Genomic DNA, 26646 nt, shown 5'->3' on the forward strand with positions numbered 1-26646 from the left:
TGAGCCCAGTTTTTCTCCTGTCCAGGCAGGGGGTTGGACTTGAAGATCTACAAGGTCCCTTCTGACCCGACTTCTATGATTCTACGTAGTCCCATTATTAGCAGTGAACTATTTGGCTAGGGACAGATATTACAGATGAAGTGGTTTAAGTGATCAGAAACTGGTTTAAACCTGTAATAGAACATAAGTTCAGTGCACATAAACCAGTTTCAAAATGGCCAAAACTGGTTTGAAATAAACCTGGTTGTATGTGGTATCAGATTTAACTGATTGAGCTCATACCGGTTTATACAATGTCTGTCCCAGACCCCTTCCTGGTTTAAGTTAAACCAGAGTCCCCCAGCATGCTCTCTGGGCTGGGCTCTCTGCTCCAACACAACAGGGCTGGCCCCCCCCCACCGCTCCCAAGCTGGAGCAGGGAGAGCCAGGGGCAGGGGGTTGGCCAGATGCTGGCCCTGGAAAGGAGCAGAGAAGAAGTTTATTTCCCCCTCTTTCCCTTGTCCCACCAGGACGTACCTGCACTTCTCCACTGGCTGCTTCAGTGGCAGGGACATGGCCCACCCCAGCAGTAGCCTGAGCTGAACTGGCCAGAGAGGGGTTTAATTTCCCCCTCCTTGTCCCTCCAGCATGGACCCAAGCCAGGGTCTGCCAGGCGCTCCCCACTCACTGCTGCAGTGGCAGGGCTGGGTGTGTCCAAACAGTGGCCACCATGTCCCCTGAGATAGAGGGGGTAGGGAGGGGGGTTATCCCCTCCTCTGCCCCTGGGGAACTGCAATGGGGTCTGTCTACCCCAACCACCATGGCTGCTCACTCTGTGCCCTGGGCAAGCAGAGGAATAAGCCCCCTCCCTCCAGTGTCCAGTGTCTGGCAGTGAGGTCTTTTTCCGCTGCTTGCCCCAAGCAGGGGTGAGTGGCAGTGGCAGCAGTCAGGGCAAGCAGATCCCAGATGTGGTCCTCCAGGGGCAGAGGGAGGAATAACCCCACTCCCTGCCCCTTCTGCCTCAGGAGCCATTCCAGCCAATGTTTGGCCACTCCCAGCCCCGCTGCTAGATCTGCAAGGGGGGAGTGCCCAGCAGACCACCCAGAGGACCTTGTCCCAGGTCCATGTTGGTGGGACAGGGAGGGGGGGATTAAACCCCTCCCTGGGTAGTTCAGCCCAGGCTACTGCCTGGGTTGGTCACACACCTCCAGCACAGCTTCCCTGCAGCCAAGGGAATGGTCTAGCACCCCGCAGCACCTGGCCTGAGCAACTGCATGTGCCTGCATTTCCTCAGTGCAGAGGGAACGTCTGTACACTTGCAAGTCAGTTCAACCAAGGCAGGTTAGACTAACCTGTAAAGACTGAATCAATTCAGGCTCTGGCTTTTTGAATGTTTGTCCCTAGCCTTCATGTCTTGCTCATACACTTTGTAGGATCAGGCCCCATGTTTGCTAGATAACTTGAAATAAAATTGTACACTTTAAAATTAATTTAACCTTATGACTAGGGACCTACCAAATTCATGATTTCATGATCTTCGCAGTAGCCATGAAATCGCTTGGTCCATGCACGAAAGCCCACTCCCTACAAAAAAGTGTGAAACCAGCAAGTGAGCAGGAAAAAAAAAAGGAAGCTGCAAATGGAAAACAGCAGGAAGCCCTGGCATCCTGAAGCACTGGGGGAGGGAGGGAGGGAGATTTTTGCGGCAGAGCTTGGAGAAGCACAGTAATGGACAAGGGGCCCCTGACTGGATAAGGGGCCCCAGAAGTTCCCCTCCCCAGAGATTGACAGATGGTGACTGGCACCATGCTTGGACCGCAAAATTGGGAGGCAGCTGCCCCACATTCAGTAGGTCTCCACTTACGAAGAGAAGATGTGAGAAACAGAACATGAAAGTTCCATAAAACACCTAATGCCGGATCCAGCATTCCTTAAGTCTCAAGGAGGGACATGCTCTTGGCTTCAATGGGAGCAGGACTGGTCCACAAAAACAGCAGCTCTGCTGCATCCTTTACAGAGGAGAAAAATCAGTCTTAGGATTCCATTCTCTTGGTGATGCATGAGCCCAGAAAATGTTATGCTCATGCTTACTCTCCAAGGAAGTCCTAAGGGTGCAATGCTAACAGAAATGAAAGGATATCAGCATACCCCCTCTGAATCAGATTGTGCACAAGCAGATCTGTTAAGGAAGGTATCCTTTTTACACTTTCGGAGCAGAACCATACTTTTAAGTCGTGCTTGAGTGGTGCATAGAAAGTTGTGTGGTCCCTCTGTAATTTCACTCCCAAAGCGCACACAATGTGTCTGGCTCTGGATTTGCCTTCAGTTTAAACAAAAGAAGTACATAGCTGCAAAGATGTGGTAGGCTAAGCTATATAGTTACAGTGCTTGAGGATGAGGGGAACCTTATCTCTTTGAACTCCTTACTAAGTTAGACAGCAGTGTTAAAAGTATCAGGAATTAATTAGAGGGTAGGTTTCAATGCAGCTGTTTCAGTCACTGATCACATACCTGCTTTTCCTACTACAGCATTGTTTACAAGATGGAGGAGGGGAAAAAAGCATGCCCTTAAGGTGGTTTATCCAGAAGAGGCCTTCACCGGTCATTCCATTTAAAATAGCTTGCTTTGAAGCAAATAGGAGAACAATAGATGCAAACAGTTGTTCAGTATAAAATGCAGATGAGTAAGGAATTAAACAGAAGGGTGGGAAGGTTCCTAACTTACAGAATTTGGCCCAGAGGTAGTGGCATCTTCTCAAATGAAGGGACACCTAAGCCCCATAATGCCACCGCTCTGCAAATTAAACTCTTCCCATTATTCTCCCCCTCCCCTTCAGGTATTGAAGAAAATTAAAATAGGAGAAGCCAAATAAATTTGACTTCCCCTGAACCATTTTGCAATCCTAATCTCAGCCCAGAGCAACCTCTTGTAGTACCACCTACTGCCAAATCTGGTTGGTAAAGACATGAGGGAGATCATTGTCAGTAGTCGCCCCTTAGCTCAGGAATTTCCTCCTCCTTGAGGCCGGCCAGAGCCTGAGCCTGGACACTTTCTGGAAGTGCTGAAAAACCTTCCCATATGAGCAGGCATTTGGCAGGCAGGGCTAAGCTAGGGTACTGGTTTTTGAGGGGAAGCCTGGTCTTTACATTATTTTAATACTCTATGGACTTTTATAAGTTATTTTGTTGCTCCTGTTCTATTCTCTGGTTCACTTGTTTCATAAGTTATTTTGCTCTCTTCTGCAAGCCACCCTGACGCTTTGTCTGGAAACAATTTATAAATTGAATAAATAAATAAATACAAAAGTAATCATCTGTAAAATCAAGATTTTACATCCCTACTTTAGCTGCTACTATTAAAGAGAATTTTTCACTTGAAATGTGTCTTTTGATAGTTTATAAAGATACTACTTTGCATTCTTTGAACTAAAAAGGGGCAAATTTATGGCTACAGTACTGGCTATCTCTCAGACTAAGCTTGCAAATATTCTTATCTGCCAGTGCAGCATTTTCCTATCTCTGGTCCAGCCACTTATTTACTAAAAAAGCTAAATGGGAACATATGTAAACTTCATGTATTAAATGTTATAATAACTCTGAATCAAGCAGGCAAAAAATAAATCATTAAAAAGGCAATATTTTACAACTCAGACCCTCAGGCACAATTGCATAGTGTCTAGGAGGGGATTTTAGAAATTACTTAGTCGCTTAGAAAATTTAAAATGTTTTTGAGGACTTTGAGCAAAGGACTGTATCAACAAAAACACTCAACACCCTGCTACACGTTCAAATTAAAGCTGGATGGAAACCAGCTATAGAGTTGTTACACATTTTCAGGTACTAACTTTGTAGCTGGTTGTCTCTTTTCATAGCTGCATAGTCATGTTTATGGTATGATGATTACTTTGCATGTGTGGCTGGTCTAAATTTACTGAGTGATCAACCAGTTAACTGCATATTTGTAACATGTAGGAGGGGCCTTAGACATCAAAGGCAAGGTACAGATGTTGCACTTAACGCACATTAAGCATGCAGAAAGTGCTTAAAGCCACAAGAGAACAAACATTCATGGCACTTAAAGTGCTTTAAAAATGAGGATCTCACTTTACATTAACCCTTAATAGACATCGGATTAAACTAAAGTCCTTAGGTTAAACAGCTTTTTTGAGCGTCTGTACCAAATCCATCGCACTTCAATATAGGCCTCATTCTACCACCATCCCAAGGGCCCCTCACTGAGTAGTTTGCTAGCCTCAGCTAGTGCTTGTCTGCTCCCAGCGAGCACTGGCCCAGCCCCACCCCCACACTGTCACAGAGAGGAGACAGTAGGCTGTCATCTCCTCCTTGCACAGCTGGGCATGGGGGTGGGGAAACATAGCCTCTCTGCCACACGGATGCCCCCCTCCCTCACCCTGCAAACTTGCAGGTGTGGGTCTTGGTGGAGCTGGGTCCATGTAGCAGAGAGGCTCCATTTCCCCCCAATCCTTACCACATTTCCTGGAGCAGTGAAAAGCCAGCTGGGCAGCCCCATGCTGCAGATCTCAAGAAGCTGTGGGGGGAAGGGAGCCACATCTTGCTAGCTGAAGTCTGGAGAGGGCCGAGCCAGGTCCATGTGGCGGGGGAGGCTCCCTTTCCCCTCGCCTCTGCCTGAGGCTCCTGACAATGGCCGCCAGAAGCTGCAGTGCAGGGCTGACCAGCCAGCTTCTTGGCACACCAGGAACTGGGGCCAGGGGGGAAGGGAGCCCCCTCCGCCATGAGCTCCCTCCTCCCACAACTTATTGGCTGAGGTCTTGGGGAGGACCAGGCTAGATCCGTGCAGCAAGGAGGCTCCCATCCCCTCCCTCGCTGCCCCCCACCACCACTACCACCACCACCCCAGTTCTTGGCATGCCAAAAGCTGTCTGGCTAGGTTTTTGCCTACAGCTGTCAAAAGGCTGGTATAGTCATGGGAAGGGAGCCCCGCTGCCACTTGGACTTGGCCCAGCCCTCCCCCCAAACCCAGCCGACAAGCTAGGGGGGACCCTCATGGCAGGGGAACTCCCTTCTCCTCAACACCCCAGCCGCTTGACAGCTACAGCACGGGCCGCCCAGCCAGGTTTTCACCACACCACAACTAGGGCTGGTCGGGGGAGGAAGTAGCCCCCTCTTGCTGCAAGGGTCCTCCCCTACAGCTTGCTAGCTGGGGTCTGGGGAGAGGGCACATCCACACAGTGGGGGCTCCTTTTTCCCCCCAGCCCCAGTTCCCAGGATGGCAAAAAGCCAGCCAGGCAGCCCTGCGCTGTAGTTGTCAAAAGGATGGATCATGGGGGGAGACTCCAACCCACCTGTTCCACCCTCCACACAGGTGCACATGGAGTTTCCTCCCATCCCTTCCCATCCCTGTCCCCCCCCCCCCCCCCGCATCCTGAGACAGCACTGGGGTGGTGCTGGGTTGATGTAACCCAGCCCTGCTCCTGGGCAGGGACAAACAGAATTTAATGAAGGCGCTCTACTTTGGAGCGCTTTCATCTGAACCCTCATTAAATAAGAGTAAATTTTTCCTGAAATTGGGCACTTTTAAAGCACTCTGCAGCTGTACATTTCTGTCAAGGCATGGCTGTAGAGCACTTTCAAGGAGCCCATCATGCAACAAACATAATTTCTGTTTGTGCCCTGGGTTTCCCACTTTCAAAGCATAAACTCTAACCACAGATCTGTTCTGAGCCACCAAACTCTGCCCCAGATTGGGATAAGGAATATAACTCAGGGCTTTGGATTCTACTGCAGAGACCAGACACCTAAAAGCTAAAGGCTGTGACACTGATTATCTCTCTGCAGATCCTAAGTCACTGTTGATAATTAGACGTAGACTTGGTCTGCATTTCAAACCTTTACCTGTGTAATAATATTACGGATGCAATATTTTACTGACAAAGCTGTGCCAGTAAAATTGCAGTAAAACTGCTCACTAGCATGCAAAAAGTTATACTGGTATAAAACTGCACATAGCACTGTAAATTATGTCAGGTCCCCAAACCAGCATAACCTATACCAAAGTAAACACTTTTACATCAGCATAACTGCATCTATATTAAGATGGTGTAGCCAATTTAACAGTACCAATATAGTTAAAATGGGAAAATTTTCAAATGCAGATAAATCTGTAGGCTCCTTAAATAATACCCTTTATCCACAGATTTAGAAGACCACCAAAAAAAATGTTAATAGATACGAACCATTTTATGTTGTGCCATCTGATCCTCCAGTATACATTTTAAGTAAACATTGATATTCCCTAACATCAAATGGATATTTATTTTATGTTATATTAATTAAGAGGTGTCAGTGTCTATAAAGCCTCAAGACATACAGCTATGTGATGTCATATCAACTAAAGTTACATTTTTGATTCTCTGCCAGTTTCAGCAATAATAGTAAATGAAGCCATAATGAGTTTCCTGCTCTAAATTAGGAACAAAACAGCACTTTATCTAAAATATTGCCTTGAGGTTAATAAAAATGAGAGCATCTGATTCAAGATACAATTACTATCTTATCTTATTAGCAACTTGTGACACTACTTGCACATATCTAAAGTCTACTGCAAGACAGTGCACAACATTATAATATTGTACTCAAGGACAGACACAAAGACCTTGAAATAATGGGATACAACAAGCCACCCACTGAAATCTGGACTACAAGGTTTTTTTGATTAGTGAATCATTTCCCAAATATAGAAAATATTAAGGAAGTTTAGAAGATATATTGTAACTACAATACATTTTTATAAAAGATGGTGGAACGGAATTATTACTCACTTCGCAGGAAGAGAAATTATGTAGTTGAGCCCAAGGCTGTTCAAGCCCAGTCACCTGTGTCCACAGACCTCTGGGGCTCAGTCCTGGGAGAAGCAAAGCACTGTCAAATCTAGCTGTCAAACTACAACATACAGGCTGCAGCACTGAACTCATTGCAAGCAATGGAGAGGAAAGAGTTTCAGGTCTCCTGACTCAGCCCTGTGGTTTAATCAAATGCTCATCCTTCCACCTGATAAAAGTATGATGCTATAAAGCTTTAATCCAACAAAATACTTTTGCAAGTGCCTAACCGCAGCAAGAATATGTGCATCAAATTAAGGGCAATTGGTGCATACACACATGCTGGGGGGGAAGAGGCATTTTAATCAGGTTCCCAGAGAGCCACTTTAAATATAATGCTGCTGTGTCACGTGCTAAGCCCCTACACATTTTAAAATGGCCCCATGGGACACTTTAACTAAAGCTCATTAAATGAGCTTTCATTAAATGAGCTTTAGTTAACATGCCCCAGCAACCATTTTTAAACCTGCAGTAGCTTATACATGTGATGCTGCAGTGATACTAGAACGTTCTAATTATAACACAAAGCAGACTCGGTTAATCAGGCCTGCTCCAAAATGTTCTAATTAGACCTTGTTGGAGCATGTGTATAAGTACCTAATAAAATAAGGGATGGAGGCTCCTAGCAGACATTACACTATTAATCATCACATAAATAGTAACCTTGCCTCATGTTCAGGGAATTAATAGTACAAAAAACAGAAAACCAGCCACAAAAATATTTCACAAATTATATGTAACATTTTTGGGGCTCGTTTCCATTTTACTTTAAATTGAACATATGGCACAGGAACCCTGCTTTGTGGCCTAATGCCAGCTGCATGGCAGGTCTTAATTGACAGCTCCCCTGTGTGGGCAGGCTGACAGCTACGTGGGGCAGACCTGTATGGAGAGTCAAGAGGAGCTATACTGGAGGTCATGGGGAACCTTAATACTCCCTATGACCCAGCACCATTACACACCTTGTTTCTCAGCCACCACAGAAGCTGTGGAGAAAAGTAAGTGCCATGCCAGGCCGCAGCAAACTTCAGGGCTCTCCAATTACTGAGCAGGGAACTGTGTAGAGCTAGCCAGTAGAAACATCTAGCTCTAAACACAGGGCATGAGTCTAAACTCCCACCAGTCCCTTGCTGTTTAAGCATCCAAGTCAGGACACCACACTGGATCTTGAGGTGCCTATGGCACAAAGTCCTCTTTTGAGGGTAGGTACCTGATTTGGCAAGAGTCATGGAACCAAAAGGAAAGCAAGTTAGAGAACAGCTGACTCAGTAGTCTAGAAGCCAAAGTGTTCACATGGGAATCGAGATAGCTGCTATTCTGAAGACTGTTTTTATATTTTACACTAAACTGTCACCTAATAAGAGGAAAACAGCTGTGGGAACAGGGACTTGTACCCCAAAATCCCCTCCCTGAGCTTCACACATACTCAACACATTGGACTTCAGGAATTTTGGTGGAGTTTAAATACAAAGCTGAACTGTAACTAAGTTCAGAAAGAAGTTAGATACCTAGCTGCTCAGACCAGAGTATTTTTACGCAGGCATCTAAACCTAGGCACACAGAGGTCCTGCAGTCAAAGACCCACTTAGGTTGTGGCTAAATAAACCAGGGCATCCTAGATCACTTTTTACAGTTCAATTCTGAGTCCCAATCAGGTGACTAGTTGGACTGCAGTCCCTGACTTTTAGGGTGCCTATACACATGCAGAGAGGCTGCTCTGACATGCCATAATTACGATGTGTCAGAGCAGACTCTATTAATCAAGCCTACTAGAGTGTGATAATTCCCATGCTCCAGAAGAGTCCAGTGTCACATGTATCAGTGTCTCCGCACTGAAAAATGGCAGCGGGGGGGTTTGAATTAAAGCTCATTCAACAAGCTTTAGTTAAAGCACCCCCACCATCATTTTTCAGCATGGGGACATTGATACAATTGACATTCTAGGCACTTTAATTAGAGTGGCTCTCAAAGCCACTCTAATTAAAGCATACCTCTCCCCCCCGCACCGCCCCCCCCCCCTCCCGGGAGCACATCTGTAAACACCCTTAGGTGCCCCACACCACAGAATCCAGAATCCTGTGTTAGGGGCTTAGGTGCCCTAATGCCAATATGATGATGAGTAAGGAGCTGTCTAAAGATAATTTGGGGGTCAAATTTGTCTTTATTTTTGAGGGTAACAAGCTTCTTGAAAAAACCTTAGGATTTTGCTGCTTCATGCCTTGGACACACACAGAATAGTGCTACTTCTGATCACCTATGTAACACCATTATTTAAAGTAGCTACACTTCAGCACAGATCATTAAAAACACATTTGTACAACATGCTTTGCAATTAGAGTGGTGTTTTTCATGAATAGAAGCACAAAGAAAACTGAAATGTTTTCACAGGAATCCACAACTGCTTCTAATACTTAACAAGATCAAAGCTGATCAGAGATGAGAACTTGCTAAAATAAAAAAACCTTATTCAGAAACAGAGGTAGAATTTGCACAATGGTAGAAGCACATTACTCATAGAAGCAAAAGATCATGATGTTGATCTAGCTGTCACTGATTTCAATAGTAAAATTTGCATCCCTTGAAGTCAGTGATTTGTGTCCTGTCCTTCAACGCTTTAATTATTAAGGATTATTTTGACTGCCAAATATACCCCTAAAAGTCTCATATTCATGCACTTTATAGTTTGAGTGAAAATAGATTATATGCAAGTACCCCTGCATCCTTTGCAATTAAACCAATTTGGTGCATAAAGTAAAAAGAATCAAAAACTGTACTAATCATCTTGAGCTCATTAGTTTAAAAAGTTTTGGGCATTTGCCAGTAGCTGCCTTTCTGAGCATGCTCTTAGCCCAAATGGTCCCAAGTAATTCAGTAGGAGTTTAAAAACTACCTAGAAAAATATATATTTGGTATCATCATTTGACATGGAGGCTGAGGCATTAGTGGTTTGTGTGGTTTTTCACTCCTTTCATTTAAACTGCAGGTCAGAAAGAGGGAGTCTGCAAGAGACCAGGATGCAGACAGTCACCCTGGGTAGAAAAAAGCCAGGAGGAATAGGAGCAGGAGGCAGAAATCTAGTAGCCTGGTCTGGGAAAGGACATGGGGCAAGGCAGTGAAAAAAGAGTCCGTGGGCAGAAATCAAGTCAACAGATAAAAACCAGGAGCAAGAATGAACCTGGAACGGAGACCAGGATACCAGGAACAAACAAGTAGGACCTAGGATGCAGACATTCAGAACAAACAGGCAGGACCCAGGGGCTGGAAAACTAGGACTAAAGAAAGAAACCAAGATATTACAAGTAGTCACAAGCTAAAAGCTAGAAAAGAAGGCATCTGTCCAGTTGAGCAGCCTGCAGGGCTGCTGCATATAAGCAGGCAGTTATGCCTATGCAGGCAGCTGTAGCCAACTGGGGGTAGTTAGGCCATTGGCCAGAAAAGCTGACTCTATAACCAGAGCCAGTTCGGGGCAATTTACCCTGCTTGCTGTCCTACCTCCTGACACTATCTTTTTCCTTTTATCATGAGTCAGTGTAAGTAAGCTATCCTCAACCTTTTGCTCTTTATCCATCTTTCCATCTTTGCTGCAGACTTGGGATGTCTTTTTTCGTGGGCTGAGCTTCATTAATATCTCCCAATTCATGGGTCCAGATCCCTATATTCCTGCTAGTAATTGTTCCTATCCTTGTGCTCTGTTTCCCAGGAGGGGTTACAGTCTATGAATGCTGAGCCCTGGGAGCCATCTATAGTTTTAAACTGTCCCTGATGTTTTGCATCTTGATTTATTATATTCACTTCTAATTCCAATGAGAACGCCACAACCTCTTCTCTCCCTCTCAAATTCAAGTGAAGTAAATTTGGACAGAAGGGGATATCTTAAGTTATTCAAGGTAACTTGCCAGAGGAGAATAGGGATCTCTAGTCCTCATTCTCAGCAAGTCCCTTTCCCAGACCTCCCATTTCCATTCCTAGGGATGTGTCTAATTTCTCCAAACTGCTGGTAAATTTTCTGTCACCGGGTAGTGGGGAAACATTATCCTTTCTATTATGCTCCTGGAAATTAATTGGGAGTAACATCATCAATGTTACTCTCACAAGGGGTAATTACAAGGGGCCTCTTAATAACTAGCTCTTCAGGTTGGATAAGAGGGGCCTGTACCAAGAAATGATCTGGTTTTCCCCTCACCTCCTTCCTATCTTGCGAATCTTGATTCATTTTGCTGGTCTGGGGATCATTCTGGACTTTCTAGTTAATTTTAATTAGATCCTCCTGGAGAGTTCTCAAGTGAGCCAGGATGTTATTTTTTTCTTCAAGTGGCAAGCTTTCAAGGGAAGCCAGGAGGTATAATTCCTCATCCAAATAAGGATGTTGACATTCCTCCCTTTCCTCCATTAGGTCAGCCTCCAGTCCATCAGCTGAGTCCAGTTTAATCAAATTTGTAGATTCCTGTCTAATTGTATTAATACCTAATTGGGTCGACCCTCCAGTTTCGGGAACCCACTTACTTTTCCTTATCTTTTCCCATATGGTTGGACTGCGCTGGCAATCTCTCTTGTGACTGGGCCTAAAGTAGGAGATTTGTTACAAACGGGTACTATTTCAGAGACAGCAAAACCCTTGTTGGGTGAACTGCCCAGTTAATCAGAGCCCTCTTTCTCCTCATGACCAAGGACACTAGTGAGGGGGAATGTAGTTGTATCATATATTTCTTAACCAATGTATTACTATATAACTGAGTTACTTTTTTAATATCCCTCCTTCCTATGTTCATGGACAGTAGTGTTCCGATATGTTGTATGACCCTCCTTGGGGTGTTCCAAAGGGGTATATAACTGTTGGGTAGGGGAAATACTGTTATAACCATAGTATCTTGTTTAAGATAGTATTTCCTGCCCCACCTTGATAAATGGGGGCACTCTGATCTGTGTATTTTGGCTGATCTCTAGTCCCCCTAACCTTTGGCTGATCTGGACTTCTCTTTATCCCTATTATCCAGTCGCCCCCCAGTAAGGTTTCTTTTCTCAACAAGGTGCCATTGCTCACTCGAGTTATCCTTAGCTCCTCTTAACATTACTTCTAGATCTCCTATTTTGGAGTATAATAATTCCATTTGAAGAAAGATCTGTTGAATTGTTTTAGCTGTCAAGAGGGCATGGTCTGTGAATGTGAAAAGGACTGATGTTTTTGGTTGTCTGTGAGTTAGGGTTGCTCTCTGTTCCAGGTATACCTTCTCCTAAAGGTTGATCCTTATGTAATAAAGAATCAAACTCAAGAGCCATCCTGCCACCCAGGTCTGAATGAGTTTGATGATGATATATATGCTTGTGGACCATTCATCTCTAAGATTTGATTTTTTATCAAATAAGGGTCAAATGTACTTTGTTTTATTGGGGGTGTTGCAGTAACCGGAGATGCGCAGGGTCTTTTTGTTCTGGGAGCTATTTAAAAGAAAAAAATATCCAAGTAATAACACTAAAATCCAATTAACAACAGTAAGATTTCTCAGGTGACAATATTAAAATTATAATAATAAAAATAGTAATAATAAATTATAATAATACTATTAAAAATGAAACTTCCTTAAAAAAAGGGAAAAAAATAAATAAAACTAAACTAAAAAACTTTACTGGGGGAGCAGTAAATTAATTATATCTGTCACTTGCCCACCCCACTCAAGCGGGTCACTCATGAGTAAAATGATTCAATTGTTTCAGAACTCCGAATAAACCCAGAGGGTTCTCATGAGCCAATCAGGGCCATCAGTCTTTCACAAAGAAGTCTCACTAAGAGTGTTAGGCTCTCTTTGGTTTAACACGGGGTATCTTTACGAGCCTATTTGTCATACAAATTCCACCCCAGCAATAAGTCCACTGAGCAGTACACTTATTCTCACCGCCACTCAGCTCCTGGCCTGGGCCAGTTTGCAGGACACTCACCCAGGGCTCCACAGCCTCTGTGGTCGACTTACTTGCAGTTCGTTGTCTTTGGTAGGTTCAACACCCATGAGATAGCCAGTCTCGGACTTCCAAGGAAACTTGGGGACTCGAGGATGGAGTGCCAGTGCTGCGACATCCTGACTCAGTGGCCCTACTGCCTGGGGCCCCCATCACTGCTGCAGCTATGTGTGTCTTGGTTGCTCCGGCCTCCGTTGCTGCTACTGGTGCTGCCACCAGTGCTCCAGCCCTCATTGCTGCTTTTTGGGGGCTGCCAGCTTTCTTTCCGTCAACAGCCCCCCCGCTGCTTCGCATGGAGCAGTATTCTGGCTGTTCCAGGCCTCATTGCTGCTGGTACAGTCATTACCAACTGTCTCCCTGGTGTCCCACTCCTCCTATCTTGGGCACTGCGTGCTGGGCACGGTGGAGCCAGGCTGGGGGCTGCTGGGGCCACAGGATGTGCCACTCACGCTGCCTGCCTCTGTGGCAGTAAGCCAGCTAGGTATTTTTAAAGAACTGGAGCTCCATGTCTCCTCTTAGTCATCCTCAGATGCTTAGGGAGTGGGGTCAGCGTCATGTGCTACAGGGTTACAATTCTGCCCTCAGAGAACAGCCTTTTTATCCTGGCTTCGTCCACTCACTGCCCCCATCAGTGTTCTTCAGCAGGACACCACCAGTGAAGTCCTTACCTAAGCTCTGAAGAACCTGACAGCATTAAGCTACTTCAAGTGGTACTCTATGTGACTCCAGGAGCTGGGCTTTAAAAAAAAAAGTACTATACTGCATGATTCATAATTAAAACTACAAGAGTTGACATGGGAATAGATTACATATAGGTGCAAAACATTATTGATCATGACTGGATTTATAAATCCCAGGGCTGGAAACATTTAGTCAAAAGCATCTTCAACTACGATAGCAGTAAGAATAATTCAGTAAGCATTACTGCTGTATGCAAGTTTTTGCAAGATCTAAACTATTACACAGAAATCTTTACTGTATCCCCTTGTGCAACCCTTTTTTTTCAAAGAAGTAATTCACAAGCTATTAGTATTTGCTCGCCATTACAGACTACCCATTATCAAGTTACAAAAATAAGCTGCAGACCTCCTATTTCTAGGAAAGACCAAAATAAGCCTAAAAAAATTAAAGATTAGCGTTTTTAAGAGTTGTAGTCAAACATCCTCACAATGTTACTGGATTAAGTAGTCTGGCACAGACAAGCTAAATGTTGTTAAAAATACTTAAACAGCAAGGAAAGTTGCCAAAATTACATAGCAGCTTGTCTTATGTTGACAAAACAACTTTTAAAATCCTTTAAGAGCTTCAATGTCCAGTCAACTGAAAAGAGAATAAGAAGAAATAAACATATTCTTACTTGTTCTTGTATAGGGCTAATAAATTATAATGAAACAGACAAGGACACATACTCGTACTAAAGAAAATTTTGGCATTTTCAAAACAACCACCATACTCCTATTCAAATCATCCGTGTGCTTTTCCTGTGAAGCATTGCAGCAGTCTGCAACAAATTAAGTTATTTGGATGCTATATAAACCTATTTAAAACAATAAGCATGAAATATGGGATTCAAATGTTTACAATGTAGCTCTCACTGGAAAAGGATACTTTTCAAAGCAGTGGTCTTTCCCCACTGTTCTCCTCTTCACCCTATCTTTCCCCTCTTACTATCAAGTACTGCTCAGAATTCTGTTGTCCTCTATTTAACTTCTTGGCCACCAGTCCTACAGGTAACGATTAACTTCCTGACTTTAGTAATTCCTTAAGGATCATAAGTACCTTTGAAAGGTGAATGCAGCCAAATACACCATTGGTGTATTAAGATGAATAGAATGATGTATGCTTTCCCCCAGGCATGTATGCCATTTATTTAATTGGTTGTGAACAACTTACAGCATTATTAATGAATACGTATTTCTATGAAAGGAATATACAAGCTGAAGATAACTCATTTTAAGACAAAAGCAAGTTATTTGGCTGTGGAGGATGTAGAGAATGTGGAAAATCTAAAGGGGGTCCAGAGGCAGAAAGCAAAAGTGACAAAGAGATTTAAAGGCATGCTGTACAACTAGGCTAGGGACAGACATTCAAAAAGCCTGAGCCTGAATTGATTCAATCTTTGCAGGTTAATCTAACCTGCCTAGGTTGAACTGGTTTGCAGTCACACAGACATTCCCTCTGGACTGAAGAAATGCAGGCACAAACCTGCAGTGGCTCAGGCTAGAAACCAGGAAGTGCTAAATCAGCCCTCCCTTCCCTTCCATGGAGCTGACCTGAAGTGGGGCATGGCCAGGCCCCCAGCTGGATATGCTAATTAGGGAGGGGCTTAAACCCCCACCCTGCCTGCTCCATCCCAGTCTTTTCCCCACTCACGGATCAAGGAGTGGGAGTGTTGCCAGACCCCATCCCCCAGCTAGCACTCTGAGACAAAGGGAGGGTGTGCAGTATGAGTTCAGGTTAGCCATGGGAGTCAAGGACAATAAGAAGTCCTTCTTTAGGTACGTAGGCAGTAGAAGGAAAACAAATGGAAGTGTGGGACCCCTGCTTAAGAACTCGGGACAGCTGGTAACTGACATTCAGGACAAAACTGAACTCCTGAATGCCCACTTTGCTTTGATATTTCACCGGACCATGGGGAAAGATAAGGCTCATATGGGGCATGCCAGGAATGACAGCCTCCCCACTGTGGATACTGAGCAGATGCAATACCAACTAGAAAAGCTAGACATTTATAAGTCAGCACTTCATCCAAGAGTGCCAAAAGAGCTGGCTGAGGTCATTGCAGAACCCCTGGCAAAGCTATTTCAGAATTTGTGGCACACAAGGGAAATCCCTGAGGATTGAAAGAAGGCCAACATTGTGCCCATCTTCGAGAAGGGGAAGAGGGAGGACCCAGGCAACTATAGGCCAATCAGCCTAACCTCTATCCCAGGGATAATCCTGGAAAAGCTCATTAAAGAATCCACGTGCGATACGCTCACCAAAGGTAAAATTCTGAACGACAGCCAGCATGGGTTTGTTGCAGGTAGGTCTTGTCTTACCCATCTCATCTCCTTCTACGACCAGGTCTCTTGCCACCTGGACATGGGAGACGAGGTAGATGTTATATACCTAGAGTTCCAAAAGGCTTTCAATCTAGTATCCCACGATATCCTTGTGGGAAAAGTGGAAGATTGTGGGCTCAGCTGCTTGATGGTTCAGTGGGTGGGAAACTGGCTACAGGGTAGGACCCAGAGAGTTCTCATGAGTAAGTATCCCCTCACACACTCTCCCAGCTCAGCGACTGGTGCCTCCTGGGTCGGGGTGGGGCACCTGGGGTCCCCCTGCAGCCAAACACCAAGCCAGAGAGGTGCAGGGGGCCCTTAGAGTGCTCCCTGGTAGATCCAGAAGTGGACCGGAAGTACTTCCGATCCACTTTCGGGTTTGCCACAGAGCACATGGAAGGCCCCCCCCCCATGCTTCTGTGGGACACTCCGTCCACCCCCACCATTGCAGGGTTCACAAGCCACGCTGGTACCTCAAGGTATGTAGAAAAAACATTTAAAGCTGTGTCTATGTCTGAATTGCTGATTCTCCGAATCAACATCAAATCTTCAGATTCGGATTGGGCCGAATCAAATCAGGGACAATAATCTGAATCAACTAACTGAATCACTGTCCCCGATTCGGGCCGAATCCAAATCGAATACAGCCTGCTTCGCACACCCCTACAATTGAATCTATGAATCCTTGCCATTAGAATAGTGAGACAGTGAAATGGACTGCCCAGGGAAGTTGTTGAATCTCCTTCATTGGAGGTTTTCAAGAAAAGGTTGGCGAAGCAGAGATGATTAAGAAGTTACATTCCTGCATTCATGCACAGGGCTGGACCACATGACTTGAGATCCCTTCCAAGGCTATGACATTTATAAACAAATCCAGTCTAACTAAACCTCACTCATTTATTCAAAACTAACTGACAACCCATCACTAGGACCTACTGAATCTGTGGTTTCACAGGGTTTGTGAAAACCACAAAATCTGTGAAATCAACAAAAAAAATGATAAAAATAAAATGCTGATTCCCCAGTGGAAGCCATTGGTCCTCAGTGCTAGAAGGGTAAGGTGAGGCAACATGAAGGGCAGAAGACAGGATGGTGGCTGCCATGAACGACACATGCCACTGGAGGTTGGGGGGGGCATGGCGAATGCCTGCAGGCAGCGCTGTCAGTAGCAGGGGCGTGTCAGCAGCAAGCATCGGGGAAGGAGAAGGGCTGACCAGCAGTCAGCAACCACCTACAGACACTGCCAATAGCGTCGGCAGTGGTCAGCAATGATCAGAGACTACCCACAGGCACCACCAGCAGTGTTGGCAGTGAGAAGGAGGGGTGGTGAGCAGCGACTGCCTGTAGGCGCAGCCAGCAGTGTCTGCAGCACTTTTTACAGGGGTGCACCACCAATCTCAGGGGGTGCACGTGCACTTGTGTGCACCCCCTACGTGTTGCCAATGGTGGCTGCCCCCTCATCCCTTCTCCCTCCTGTGGCCTTTCCACCAATCAATGCTGAGGGTCAGGACCTCTCTGCCATTCAGCCCCAAGGGGCAGAGTCTCCCTGAAATGACCACAGAATTAGAACTTTATGGCAGAATCAACCCTAAAAAATTGGTAATTGCCCTGCAATTTAGGTAGACCCCTACCCATCCCGTATTAAAGAGTGATACTCTTTCTAAATTGTTGTGAAAGCTAGGTAATTCCTTTGGTTCTTCCAGAATTAGCAAATATATGTAAAACGTGTGTTTAAGCTGTACCATAATTTGGCTTTCTTGCTACCTCTAAGTAAAATACACTTATAACTACACAAAAACAGGATACCACATGTAAAATGTCCAAACCTTTTTGATATGTAAAAAGAAACAAACAACAAATAATAGAACTATCATGAATATAGCTATACTCCCATGTGTACTACTTGTAACAATTTCGTCTAAATTGAATACAATTAATTATGGCAGGAAATCTGACTTGATCCCTTTAAACAAAAAAGAAAAGCCACTATTCAGAACATATGAACTATTAAATGGTTTAGATCAAGATTTAGTTTTCTCTGCCTGTCCCAATGTAAGATCATATTAGGTGACTGAAAGCTTTATGAAATGCCATAATCTAAACTTGCAGGGCCCACATGCAAAGATGCAATTCTTAAACAGTTAGAGGGTCAGTGTTTCACAGATACTGCCACCCAACTAGAGACCTGCTGATTCCAATAATGTGTTTTTCATGGGGAAAGACACAAACTACAGACATTACCTGCCAGGATTCCAGTATGAATTATTTATTATTCAAAAGATGGTGTATTAGGAAAGCAATTTCAACTGACGAGCTTTAAAATCCAGTAAACGTGCTATGATGGAAAAGAACCGGAATATATCACTCTTCAGGGGAAAAAACACTGCAAATATTTTTAACATGACCAATGAGCAAATTTTATAGGTTCCAATGATATAATATAGACTAACTAATGAAACTAGAGAATGCAAGTTCAGTTTAATTAGAAAAGGGAATTTCTAAATTGTCCGTGGGCTATTATAAGTACCAATAATCACACCTTATAAGCTATAGCATATAAAAGATCATAAGAATACTCCTCTGAATGCAATATTCCAAGAAAATTCAGGGCATAGGAGACTTTTAGGTTTCAAGACTACAATTTTGCTCCAAAACTGAGGTGGTTTCCAAATTTGATGTATTCCACTTGTCAGTCAGTTCAAGTATTCCTCCTTATTTTCATAGTGATTATAAAATTCAGTTTAAAAATGCCATTTTCCAAACAAAGCCAAAATCATTTTACAAATTGCCCGTTTTCAAAATACTTAACCTACAGTTTTTCCCATTTTGCCCAGCAAGTTAATTCAATTTATAAAGACGCCATTCTACATCTATGTAAGGCATTGGGTCAATACAGAAAGTTCAACAGACAGCATCTTTGATACTGTTCTACATATTTAGGCATACTTATAATAATAAAACAACAGTGAGACTGATTAAAAACTGTCCCTCTCCAAATGCTATCTTAAGTCATATTCCATGTAATTCCATTAACAGCAAGTTGCACAGACCACGGATCAAAGCAGAATGAGAGCCCTGAAAAATTTAATACAATGCAGAATGGCCTCTGTGACTACATATAAAAAAGAAAAAGAGGAAAATATGGCACTGTTCATGACTGACTCTATGCACCATACCCCACTCCCAGTTAATTCAGTACAGATTCCCATTTAATTTAACAGGAGTTGGATTAGCCCCTGTAATAATCTACTTCAGAATAACAGGGTTTGGAGCAACTGGCTGGAAACTTTACATTCATATTGTAGGAGTCTCGTAGGATTGAAATTCAAGGCTACCACTAAATATTCTAAGTATTACAACACAACAAATTGTCACCCCTTCAAGGGATGATTGCTTCTTATTGTATGTACTGACCAGATTCTCCTGCAATGGGCACAAATTCATTGGTCGTCTGGGCCCTACTGTAATATAAACAACCAATAAAATGACAGTGGATCCTCTTATAGTAAAGAAAAAAGTTACACAAAATGTAGTAAATCTTTTTTTATTGCAAAGTTCTAAGTGGAAAATGGGCAGTTCAGTACGTAAGAGGGTATCAGTGTATTTTATGGCAGCTATGTAAATACAAGAAGTGTTTATCATCATCACTAAATTGTCATCTTTTTTTTTTTCCCTTCAAGTAAGTTTTTCTGTTTTGGCTGTTGATGGTTCTGATGGAGAAATTTTGATTCTTTTCAGAATGTCTTTTCACCAATTACAATTTACGTGTGCTATTGAGAGACCAAAATGAAGGAAGATCATTTTTACAGCAAAATTCTTCCTGCTTCTGAACCTTATGGCAGCTACCAGCTCCAGCCTCCTACGTCCCCTAAGGAGCTGGAAACCTTTGATAGCAACAGAATTCTACACACATAGAAGGAGCAGAAAAACATCAAAACAAGATGCATCATGTGGCTATGAAATGATTAAACAGACTGATCATCTTAGCTGATGGCTAATGTAGTATACACATTAGTAAATAAGAAGCACAAAGAGAGAGCTCCTCCCATATGGCCAAGTGTTTCTATATAAATATAGGTTTAAAAATCCTGTGAAAATTTCAGGGACCAAATTCTGTCCTGATTTGTAGCTCATGAAGCCCTACTAAAGACAGCTGATCAAAAAAGGAGTTTTGATGCAATTTATTTTGGAGTTATTTTGTGTGTATTTCTTTTATTTTACCCGAAAAGTCTTAATGTATGTTGCTCTTCTGCTTATTAATAAAGTGATATCCCCTCCAAAAATGAATTAACGTCGTTCAACACCTAATAAATTTAAATTGTCTTGTGACAGACCTCTTTTAATCTGCATACAATATCAGCATTTGTTTAATTAGACAGGTACTTGTTACCATATATTTTTTTAGGTTGCACACGAAACTTAAAACAGGCCTTGAAAAAAATGTATCACAGGAATAAATAGGATCTAACCAGCTTGTTCCCAGGTGTTTTTAAAAAATGCTAATGTGAGCTGTGTACAAGTTGATAAACTTGAATGCCTACATGAATATTTCGGTTCTTTCTGAAATACATGCTTTGTAAATGTGGGACAAAGATAAATAACGTCAAGTTCCTAGACCACAGAATCAAATCCATAAGTGTGAAATCAATGGCCACCCATTGACATAAAATGGAGTAACAGTGGTGAACCAGGCCCTCCGCATACGTAATGCAAAAAACACTTTTATTTATAGTGCACTATTTATTTATCAGGTTCTAGATGCAAAATGTAATTTTAACATCAGTAACACTCTGTAACGGGGAACCCCCCCTATGTCACCGGTGAGGTCAGAAAGGGCAGATAATTTTAACGGTAGCCGTGCAGGTAGGCAGAGCCAGGCCCTGATGAGAGCAGTGGATTAATGAGTAACTGGCTGCTGGGGGTGGGGGGCAGGCAGCAGGCCCACCAGGTTGACCAAAAGAAGGCTGGGTTAGGGGGGTTAAAACCCAGCCCAGGACTTTACCAGGGAGGCAAGGGGACAAGGAGTGTGTGTGTGTGTGTGTGTGTGTGTGTGTGTGTGTGCGCGTGCGTGCGTGCGTGCGTGCATGTGGAAGGCTTCATATTTCTTTGTGAGCAGACAGCTTGTACCTTTTGGTTTATTCTTTGATTTGATTTGGATTTGTGAACCAGAGGACCAGACTGTGGCTACAGGGAAGGAGGAGGCTGAAGACTGAGGGCTGGAGTGCAACCTCCCCATTTGTTTTGACATATGAGCTAGAGGAGTACCCCAAGCTGAGGGGCAGACCTTGGCTCATGGAAATGGAACTCTAGAAAGGTAAGAGATAGCCACTGGGGCTGGGCCTAAATCCCAGAAGCTGAAGTCCTTACTAGTAGGCCAAGGCAGGCATGGCCAGAAAGGAAAAAGGGCCTAGACATTAACAGCTGAAACTCTGACAAGCCTTCAAAACATTCACAGGGACAACCCCATGAAGGGGAGGAACCCCTACATGGGTGTGCAGAGGCAGAAGGACCTGAATAAGTCATCCAGTGACTCTGGTGGAGACAGCAAGTCTGGTGCCAGTCCTAAGACTTCCCTCCACCTACCAATATACAGTAACATCAAAGTCACGGCAGACGAGTAACAAGGACATAGGAGGCCAAAAGAGGGTAACAGCAGAACAGCACAGGCTCTACATAAGGTTATACAATCAAAATTCAAAAAACAAAAATACGGCTCTGAAGAAACTTATGAGAGCTTGATTCAATTCATATTGAAATAAATCAGCCATTAAATTCAAGGCAGCCTGAACAAAGCTGTAAGAAAACTGTGTTAGAGCAAAACAAATATTGCACTCAGCCCCACCCCTGTAAGAAATATGTAAGGGGTTTGTAAGGAATAAAAATTAGACCCAGTGTAAATCCCTGATCCTACAAAGATGAGCAGAAAAGCCTGAAGATATAATTTCATTGCAAGACTGGTCCATGCATATGTCATTAACTGTACAGTATAAATCGGCACCAGTTAGGACAATTAGACCTAATCTTGCACACCAAAATTCTTACAAATGATTTTAAAAATAATTATAAAGAACTAGGCTTTTTGTAATTAGACATACAATTACATGCACAGTTATCTGCCAAATATGCATGCAAAATTAATTTAAAAGTGTTTGTAAATTCAGTAATAAATGTTCAGTTAGATGCATAACTGCATACTTCTGCTTTCAATTGCCTCATCTGCACATTTAGTAGCAAAAAATGTATGGGCAGAGCAATTGTACACACATTTGGTTTGCATAACTGCACATGTTTAATTTTCACTAGCAGGTCCCAGATTACTAAAAGCTAAATCATACCCACTCTGAAGACAATGACCAAACGGCTTTTGATTTCAATGACAGCAGGATCACGTAATAAAAAGTTTTGCTTTAAAAATAAGTTAATATTCATTAAATCAGATAGAAAATGTTATCAGTATTTTAGAGGTCTTAAAGTGTTTCAATTCACAGTCTATCTAATGTACTGGATGAATGAGCTGCTGAGTAGGTCTTGGCACAATACACCATTAAGACTGAAAAAATCATTGTAATATATTCACTCATCTGTATCCGTGATGACTATACAGACCATAATAGATCGGAAGGACTATTATTATAGTCTAAAGCTCACACACTAAATAAAATAAATACTGCAGAATTCACTCAGATCATCACATTTTGAAAGGATTCTTTAATCTAGACTTCTAAAATCCTTGCATTCTTTACTGAAAAGTTCGCCATCAAATAAATGATCAAAGTAATTTCAAAATAAACTAAACAAATTCCACAATTCATTCATTTGTACTATGCCATAAATGATTTTTTAAAATATCTGTAATGATATGTTTACATGGTGACATGAATGTAGAATGAAAAATTATTTCAGTTAGAAAAATTAATTACACACACAGAGAGTGTAAAATTAGCATTCGTGTGTATATAAAGATACATTATGTGGGATAGCTTAAACCCATATAACATCATTAATCACTGCAAGGCTGTACATTTAAATAAAAAAGACGGAAGAAACCCAAATGTTAAAACTCAAAAAATATATTCATTATCCTTTTTAAATTTAACATATACAATCATAAATGTTGGAACAATGATATTTTTGTTGTTAGTTTCCATCAGCTCTGTCTGCTACATGGGCCAGAGGCTCTTAAATGGTAAGGGCTAACTTTTTGAAGCTGTTCAGATGCCTCTGATGCACACTCGTCCCTAATGGAATTAACAAAAAAGCATAGTTCTTTCACTTCCAAAGCTGGCTGAGGGAAAGAATACTAGGATATATGACAACATATGAACCCTTCAGGAGCAGCACACAGAAACTGCATCCCTTGCAAAGCGCAAACATTCACCATGGGAAAATTCTGGCTCCACTGGTTTCAATGGCAAAATTTCCATGAAGCTTGACAGAGCCAGAAATTCACCCTCCAAGTAAGGGGAATATGCTACTGCATGCAAAGTAGCCAGCTTTCACTCAGTTGGAACTTTACTAATATCCACGCACTTTTTTTCCCCCGAAAACTGATTGCGAAGATACTCTTCAGAGAGAATGACTTACGTTCCAAGTTTGTAGGACCTGTTTAAAAGGGAATTATCTTTAAAAACAAAATAAGGGACAAGGAATGTGTCATCTTAATATGTATGTTACATATAAAACTCACACAAATTCTTGTTGATTTACAGCCTCTGTGGGGATGTGGGTGTGGATGTGCATATGCAATTCCCTCATGTAAGATTAAAAATGGAAAGGCTTTGTTCATATGTGATTATTATATACTGGTCAAATGAACACACACACATATACACATACACATATGCGTGTGTCTGTATCTACAGACACACAGAATCATAGAGTCATAAACAACGAGACTGGAAGGGACCGAGGAGGTCTCCAGGGATGGAGCTTCCACCGCCTGTCTGCACAGAGCCTGTTCCAGTGTTTCACTACCCTCCTAGCGAGAAAACAAATCCTAATACCCAACCGAAAGTTCCCTTGCTGCAACTCAAGACCACTGCTCCTTGGTCTGTCATCTGCCTTATCGTCACGCACATACACTGGTATGTGCACATGTCTACATTTACACATACATCTACACACAGACATATATATACATGCACACAGACACACACCCATATATACATATATGTGCCTATGTATACACGTAGATAGAGACACATACACGTGTCTACATATACACACAGATGTAGCATGCACATACACACGTCTACATATATACACAGATGTAGCATACACGTACACACACACACACACACACACATATATGTATCGACACACTCACACACGTATCTGCAGCGAGTGCACCCCGATCCCGGGGCGGGAGGCGGCTGCGCGCCAGCATCACCCCGCCGGTGTCCCGGCGCGGCCGGGCGCTGCAGTCCCGGGCTGGGCTCGGGTTGCGGGGCGGACCGGGCAGCGACCCCCGGCGCTACTCACCCGGCGGCGCGGCCGCGGGGCCCGGGCGCTCGGGGGGCGCGGCGGCCAGGTGCGGCCGGGACCTACCTGTTGCAGGGCTGGGGCCGGGCTCGGCGGGGCCGGCTGGCGGCGCCGCCCCCTCTGCCGCAGCACGGAGCTGCGCGCCCGCCCCCGCGCTCGCGGCCATGTGGGAACGGGCCGGGGGGCGAGCTGCCTCCTTCCCCTCGTGCCCCTGCCCTCCCCCGGCCGAGGAGGTGGCACGGCAGCCTCCACAACCACCCGCCGCTTCCCTCTCCCGAGGGCTCGCTTTTCCCCGCCGACGCCGCTGTCCTGCCGGCTGGGAGCGGGGCGCCGGGAGCCGGGGCTGGTCCCCGAGCAGCCGCAGCTGGTGCCGGCACCCCGGAGCGCCCGGACTCCTGTCCGCGCCGCCCCGCACAGCAGGGCCGCGCCGCGGCGGTTGGGGCCGGAACCCGAGGGAGCAGCCGGCGGGGTGCGGGGCCTACAGAGGTTTCGTTTCTGAAGCACTTGAAATGGGAGTGAAGATATATGTCTAGGAAGCTTGTGGGGTTTCCCTCTAAAAATCATATGAATTTGAAACGCGTAAAGCCAGACAGGGGAGACAGGTTGTTTTTCTACACGTTTTCTGAAGGGACTCGTTTCCGCGCAGCGGTCTCTGAAGAATAAAGTCTGACCATGTTACTGGAGCACCTGCAAGAACTAGCCTCTTTGTTTTTTTACATGCCCTCCTAATCTTCCACACTGGTTTCATTACACACTACACAGCATTTTCTTCCAGCCTCGCTGGATCGGAGGGCTGGAGGCACCCGGGCGGATACGGTTCCCCCGGATTAGTCGGGTCCCTCATTTGTCCTGTTACTGCCCTCTGCCGGTCCCGAGGAGGAAGGAAGGAGGAAACTCGCAGCGAGCGCACGGCCCCGTCTCTGCCTCGGTGCAGCAGGAGGTGCTTGCCAAGAAGCAAATTCTGCTCCCTCGGAGGAGCAAACTGGAGGAGTTATGCCACGTGCTTCGTAAATCAGATGCTAGGATTTGAATTTAGCACAGGCCGTGTTCCGTTTTCTTGTCCACCTCATTTAGAAAATAGATGAGAGGATATTCCAAGCCCCAAAATAGCAGCAGCTGCGTTCTCATCTCACCTGCACGAGGAAGCACAAACGTACTGTAATACAACGGTGCACCTGACACATGCTCTGAAGGGCCAAGATGCCTGGCTACGCTAACAGGGCAGAGGTGTGTCCTCCCTCACTCTCCAATCTCCGCGGCCATCCACGCTGCTGAGCGCACAGGCAAACTGCCCCCACCTGCAGTACGCTTCTTCTCAAGCTCCACCTGTCCCCGCAGCATGACTAGCTTGGCAGCAAGGCTCCCATTGACCCCCAGTCGAGGCTGCTTCCTTCCATTCCCACAGGCAATAAAAGCCAGATTTTTTACACAGCTCAGAGCAGCATTAACGTCCAACTCAACTTGTACAACGTCTTTGGGGAATCGCGTATTCTGGACTCTCTGCTGTGGCCAGAAACATGGTATTCATGTGGCAAAGCTGCTACCACTACAGGAGAGAGAAGTGCAGCAGAGCTGCTTCTCCCCTTCATCTACAGTCCCTTCATATATTTACACCACTGCAAGCACCTGTACTGCCTGGGCGCTTGTGACTTAGACTGATACCAGCTTCTGTTCAATGAAAGTTTAAAGTGCACTTGGGTCAACACCCACCCAGTTTTTATTTATTTTTTTTATTTTTGTATTCTCAGTTCTTAAGCCAGTTCTTGATTTAAGGAAAGTCCTACTACTGCTTTTTGAATGCATGGTTTTGACATAAAGGTGGCATGTAACCTGCTTATAGTTACGTCACAGCCGGAGTTGAACTCTTCATAGCAATTATTCCAGTAGCTGGACTTCTGTAAGACCAACAGCCTCCATTTCCTTATGCAAGGTGTAGCAGGTGCATACTCCCCTAGGGGTGGCCATAATGCACCCTGGTAGCCCTGCAGCTCCTGCCCCTGTGTCTGGCTCCCTGGGTCTCCTCTTTTCCCCATGTGCCATGCTTTTGTTGGAATGCTTTGATTGCAAAAAGGGAGGCTAACCTGCCCAGAGTCCCAAAGTGAGCCCGCTTTGGTTGTGTATCCAGCAGGTCCCTCTCAAACCCCACTAGCCCCAGTCTAGCCTCTCTGGCTTAGTGAGCCCTCCTGGCCCATCCATATCCCCAGGGCACCTGTTACCTTATGGGTGACTCGTGATTGCTAGCCACCCCAGTCATGCCCGTGCCTCAAAGATGTTAATAGTTAGTCATTCCAACAGTGGTACCTTGCCCCCGTACAATGTCAACACTTCAC

General features: G+C 44.3%; 1 protein-coding gene across 5 annotated transcripts in view; it reads right to left on the reverse strand.

The window, feature by feature from the left end:
• LYPD6 (LY6/PLAUR domain containing 6) overlaps positions 1-24713 on the reverse strand; it is an 88998-nt gene extending 64285 nt beyond the window's left edge. The window contains exons 1-2 of one of the 5 annotated variants that reach the window (XM_090045776.1): positions 24162-24367; positions 6780-6862 (exon numbers count right to left, since the gene is read on the reverse strand). The gene's annotated coding sequence lies outside the window, so the exon portion shown is untranslated. The other 4 variants (XM_090045778.1, XM_090045775.1, XM_090045777.1 and 1 more) reach the window with 4 other exon arrangements.
• Positions 24714-26646: the final 1933 nt, after the last annotated feature.

The sequence above is a fragment of the Crocodylus siamensis genome, chromosome 4 (assembly GCF_052110815.1).
Source record: "Crocodylus siamensis isolate JL-2025a chromosome 4, ASM5211081v1, whole genome shotgun sequence".
NCBI classification, from domain to species: domain Eukaryota; kingdom Metazoa; phylum Chordata; order Crocodylia; family Crocodylidae; genus Crocodylus; species Crocodylus siamensis.